A 6,200-nucleotide genomic window follows, 5' to 3' on the forward strand; every position below is an offset into this window, starting at 1 on the left:
TGACCATAATGATGATCATGTTGAGGACCTTGGTCACATAGACCAACAAGGTATCCTTCATCCAAATGTGCACAATAAGAACATATAAGTATCATTAGGTATGCCTAGGCTATACATTCACCAACCACCACAACAACAAGGCTAAGCTCCATACAGAATGCCAAGGCCAATGTATGCTCCACAACCTCCCATCATCAATCAAGGAATTCAAAACCAAGGTGTTCATGTTGCACCTCAAGTAGCTAATCCACCTCTTACTTTAAGAGACCATTATGTGCCTAATGAGTATAATGCACCTACATGCATCTAATTGCCTCCATTTAGAGCACATCATTATGAAATTAAGCCATAAACCATTCAAATGCTTCCTAACTATCATGGACTTCCAAGTGAAGAACCTTACAAGCATTTGGATGAGTTTCTTGAAGTATGTTCCACCATAAAATATACGGATATGCCGGAAGAGGTCTTAAGACTCAAACTTTTTTCATTCACCTTAAAAGACATGGCAAAAGTATTGGTTTAACAATCTTAGGCCTTTTTCAATTACTTCTTGGGCAGAAATGCAACAAGAGTTCTTGAAGAAGTACTATCTGGTTTCAAAAACAATGTTATGAGAACTTCAATTAGAGAATTTTCACATGGGGATGGAGAAACATTTCATGAGGCATGGGAACGCTTCAATGAGTTGCTTAAGAAGTGTCCACATCATGACATGCCCAAATGGCAATTAGTTCAATATTTCTTTGAGAGCTTATCAGACAATTATAAGGGTATGGTTGATGCTTCCATGGGTGGCTCATACATTGATAAGTATGAGGATAACGTGTGGCGTCTTTATGAGAGCATGAGTGAAAATTCTTTGCATAGAACATTATCATCCAAGAATGGTAGAAATTCACAAGGTAGGAAGAATGTTGGCTTACATCAAGTCGACCATTCAAATGAAATAGCCGCCAAAATGAAGTTTTTATCTCAAAGGTTTGATCAATTTTTTATTAACCAAAACTCGGCGAACCAAGTATCTTCCTTTCTTAATCATTCTCATCGTGCATCAAATGAAACATGTATGACTTGTTCTAGTGTTCTTCATTCTACTTCTCATTGTCCTCATGGACAAGTGTAAAATGAACCTAATGAACAAGTCAATGCAGCTTTTGTGAACCAAGGGAACAATTCTTATGGTACTCACTATAATCCAAGTTGGAGGAATCATCTGAATTTCTCTTGGAAAAACCAAGGAGAGGGCTCAAACCTTTCCCAATGCGGTTTTCAAGGGAAGTACATTCCACCTCCACTTCAAAACCAAGGATCCCAAGGTTATAGACCTTATCAATCATAAAGGAATCAATTTACTAATTCTCATTTTCCCAACCACTCTTATTCCCAAGGAAATACTAGAAGTCCCGCCTTTGAAGAAAAAGTTTTAAATGTTTTGGGCACTTTAGAGGCTAACACTCAATTGCTTCATTCTCACTCTCAATCTATTGCGAAGCTAGAAACACAAGTAGGGCAAATAGTAAGCACTCTTAATGCAAGAGAGAAGGGAAAGATGCCTATTAATGCCTCACCTAAGCAACAATGTGTTGTGGAAACCCATTCCTCATCGGAAGGCCACACCATTGAACATGTTAATACGGTGACTACCTTGCAGAGTGGTAGGATTGTGGACAATCAAGTAGAAATGTCCAATGAAGAGAGTGAACCGGTGCAACCTCAAGTTGTCACCCATCCCGTTTCACATCCCATTCCTCCTTCATTGCATATACATGATATTTTGAATGAGAAAGTCTTGAAAAATGTGTTTGAAAAAGAAGTTTTGAAAGATAAATTTGAAAAGTTTTTGTTAAAAAATGATTTGAAACAAAATGATTTAAAAACTTCTTGTATTGAAGAGAGTTCAAAAGAAAATTCTGCAAAAGTGTTTGAACCAAAAGTTCCATTTCCAGATGTCTTAAAAGGATCCATTTCAAAAGACAAAACCAATGAAATTATGGAAATGTTTAGGCAAGTAAAAGTTAATCTTCCACTTTTGGATGCAATCAAGCAAATTCCGACTTATGCCAAATTCTTGAAAGACTTGTGCACCCAAAAGCGGAAGAACAAGAGCCAAGCACCAAGAAAAGTGATTTTGACCGAGCAAGTAAGCTCAATTTTACAACATAACACTCTTCCAAAGTTTAAGGACCCCGGTTCACCCACTACATCATGCATCATTGGTGATCATATCATTAATCGGGCGCTTCTTGACTTAAGAGCAAGTGTTAACCTTCTTCCATACTCAGTTTATGTCAAATTGGGCCTAGGTGAATTGAAACCGACATCGGTAGTTTTACAACTTGCTGACCGATCCATTAAGAAGCCTAGGGGTATAATTGAGAATGTATTGATAAAGATTAACAAATTCTTCTTTTCCGTTGATTTCGTTGTCATTGACACGGAATCGGTCCCCAATCCTAAGAGCCAAATTCTCGTTATCCTTGGCCATCCTTTCTTGGCAACCGCTAATGCCAACATCAATTGTAGGACGGGGATAATGAAGATCTCATTTGGCCACATAAAGGTGAAGTTGAATATCTTTAACCCCACACCTAATTCATTTGATAATATGAAGGAGAGGTTAATGTTGTAGATAAATGTTATGATCTTCAATGTTAAGGAAGTGAGCTTTTGTGTAAGACCAAAACTTCCAAAGGATTGTCTTCAACCTTGCATTCTCAAAGTATTGTTTCAAATTCTTGCTTTGAAAGGGCATGGAAGCCCAAAGATTGTGATTGCATAGACAAAGGATCAAAAGTTTCTTTTGAGCTTAATCCAACAAGTTCTTCAAAGAACCATTTGTGGGGTGGAGTTCAAAACATCTATCACCCTAACAAGGAGGGGATGCATTACAAGATCTTTGATCCGGGCTAAAAGAGCCCAATGTCTTGCTATAGACGTTACAGACTAGCAAAAAGCATTCGTAGGGTGTCAAAACCCTATTCCTCCCTCATTTCTATCTTAAATTTCATTTCTTACGAAGTCTAGATACTTGTTTTTGGTTCATATGCATTGATAGGAACTGTGATTAGGATTACATAAAATTTTGTGTTGTGATTGAGCATTTGGCATAAGTTTGATCGATCTCAAATGAGTGTTCGATCGATCGAACTTCCACCTGAATCCAACACTTGGAAAAAATTTTGACCTGCATCCACTGCATCCAAATCACCTCTCTATCGCATCGTTCGAACTAATTCTCAGATCGATCAAGAGACCTTCAATCAATCCAACTTCAAAGTTTGATCGATCTCATGATCCAACACTTAGAAAAATTTTGAGCTTGCATCAACCTGCATATTTCACCTCTCTATCTCATTGATCGAAACATTTAAAGGTCAATCTGAAGTTTTTTTTCAATCGATCCAACTTCAAAGTTCGATCAATCTTCAAGTTCCAACACTTAAACAATTTTCTGAGCCAAAAACCTGCATATTTTTGCCCTCTGTCTGATCGATCGAACTCTTGTTCTGATCGATCTCAGTTCTTCATTTCATTATTTTGACTTTATTTTAACTTTTCAAATTTCAAAAATCCAAAAATATTTTCATTTTTATTTTATTTTATTTTATTTTCATTTCATTTCATTTTATTTTATTTTTCAAAAAGTTTTCAAAAAAATACAAAAATATTTTAGTATATTTAGTTTTTAATTATTATTGTTTATTCAAAAAACAAAAAAAAAAACAAACAAAAAACAAAAATCCAAAAATATTTTATTTTATTTTATTTTATTTTACAATTCTTTTAATTTTAATTCTAATTTTTAATTTTAGTTTTTCATTTTTCAAAAATTTCAAAAATTTAAAAAAAAATACTTTGAAGAGAGGTCATCAAAGTTCGATCGATCTGAAATCTCAGTTCGATCGATCGAACTAATAGGGAAATGTTTTTAAAAATACAACCGAGAGTTGTGATATCGATTACAAAGATCGATCCAACAACTCCCTACCCTACCCCTTGCTTCCCTCATCGTCGCCGTGAACCCCAATCACCCTCTCTATCTTCCTCATCTCCGGTGACACCTCCGGCGACATTAAACTCACCCCGAATCTTACTCCCTCTTCATCTCCTCTTCTCTCGCGACTAGAGGTGAGATTCGAACAACACTTTGTCATTTCAAGCTTTAATTTGATAATATATGTTGCCTACATGCTAGATCTATGATGAATGATGATGAAATCCACCATTGATGAGCTTGAAGCATGTTTATATATATATATGTATATATTTATGTATTTTTGTTTTTATATTTTTGATTTTCGAATTGATTATGGGAGTATGGGCCTTATTTGGGCGATGATAATTGATGATTTGTTGTGTTGATGGGCCCACGACCATGTCGTGAAGGCCCCCGTGCTTCCAAAGTCACAGATCTGTGACTTTTGAGTTTTCACCTTCGCCCAGTTCAATCGATCGAACTTCAATCTCAAATCGATCTTGAGAGATCGATCGAACTTATACCTCAGATCGATCGAAGTTTTGAGATTGATCTCAAACCTTTTTGTGATCGATCGAACTTCACAAATCTCACACACACACTTCATTCATCATGCCTTATGTTCATGCTATCTCATATATGCCCAATGCCTGTGATATTCCACATTGGATGCATTTCATACTTACATTGTTTAGCATATTTCATATCTTGTCACTTGCATATATTCATGTCATATATGTTTTGTCTATCTTATTTGACATATATGTTTCAATTTTCTACTTTCAATTCTTAATTCTATTATTAACTCCCTTTGCAAGTTTTTAAATTATTTTTCAAGCTATGACTAAGTGCAAGAATGTTGCCAAGAGGCAACAAGGGCCTCAGCGACATATCAGACCATGGATAGAGGAGCCAGCAAAGCCCTCTCATGCACAGGAGGAGCCAGTACAGCCTACACCACCTCAGTTACCTGCTCATAAGGCTGAGGGTGATCATATTCCATCCACCTCTGCAGCTCAGCCTGCATTTACACCATCACCATTTCCACCACATGCTGGAGATGAGCATTCACCAGTACCATCTCCACCACGCTAGCCAGCTCAGCCAGCTCAGGAGCATGATAGGCCCGCACCTAGATATGCGCATATGGCAGTCGACCATGAGTCGGTGTTCGACACAGCCTTTTTCTCCAGATCGGTGCTGACCCGATCAGCTTACCACTACATCATTCAGAGGGGCATTGCATCTATTCTTGCCCTAGTTACAGAGTCAGTCTACCCGCAGCTGGTACGGTTGTTCTTCCAGATCCTCCGACCATCCCCACGTACCATAGCAGAGCTGGTCACTACTATAGATGGCCATCAGATCACCATCACTATGGACTCGCTAGCCCGCTCTTTCCATTGTCTACAGAGATGCCCTCCGGAGCTACAAGAACTATATCCGAGGCTATACAACATGGATGTATTTCTTACAGGTCACCATGCCAATGGTGAGACTTTCGCCACCCGCACATTCCTTCCAGATGACCTATGGTTCTTTGATTCCGTTCTCTTTCGGAATATATATATGGCCGGGCACAAGATCCAGCGAAGAGGAGATTATCTAACAGCCCTCTACACTTTCTACATTGGCCACTGGGTATCTATTCCTGCGCTCATCTGGAGTGTGATGAGGAAGCTATTTGACGAGTATATTAGCAAGGAGAAACCCGGACGGGCTAAGTCTCTCCCATTCGGCCACCTCATCACCCAGATTTTGATTGACTAGCGCTACCCTATTTATCCTCGGGAGCACCCATAGAGAGGTTCCTGTCATTTCTTGAAGAAGGACTGGGACAAGAGCTACAATACCATCATTACTAGACTGTAGGACCACACAATAGTGGCTGCAGAGGAGTTGGAAGCTGAGGAGGCAGAGGCAGTAGCAGCAGATCCCGTAGCGGATGACGCACCAGTCGATCCAGCTGCCGAGTATATAGACATCAATTTAAAGCGCCCTGCAGATGCTATAGAGTAACACTCTCCAGCTGGGTTGCCCATTCATGACCAGTAGTAGACTCAGAAGTTTTCTTCTGATTCATTTATACCTGAGGCTCCAGATCTGACCCCCGGCTTTGGAGTACGGCTATAGACTCTTGAGGATGCTATTGTTGCTATACGAGCTAATCTTACGACCCACAGAGCTGATTTTGCTACCATCCGTACGGATGTCGCGACTA

General features: G+C 38.9%; 1 pseudogene; it reads right to left on the reverse strand.

Annotated features, from left to right (window-relative positions):
• Nucleotides 1–618: 618 nt before the first annotated feature.
• Nucleotides 619–717, reverse strand: LOC132282618 (small nucleolar RNA R71; annotated as a pseudogene).
• Between the last annotated feature and the right edge of the window lie 5,483 nt (nt 718–6,200).

The sequence above is a fragment of the Cornus florida genome, unplaced genomic scaffold, assembly GCF_030987335.1.
Source record: "Cornus florida cultivar Cherokee Brave unplaced genomic scaffold, ASM3098733v1 CherokeeBrave_3.0.0_Hap2_Chr01, whole genome shotgun sequence".
NCBI classification, from domain to species: Eukaryota; Viridiplantae; Streptophyta; class Magnoliopsida; order Cornales; family Cornaceae; genus Cornus; species Cornus florida.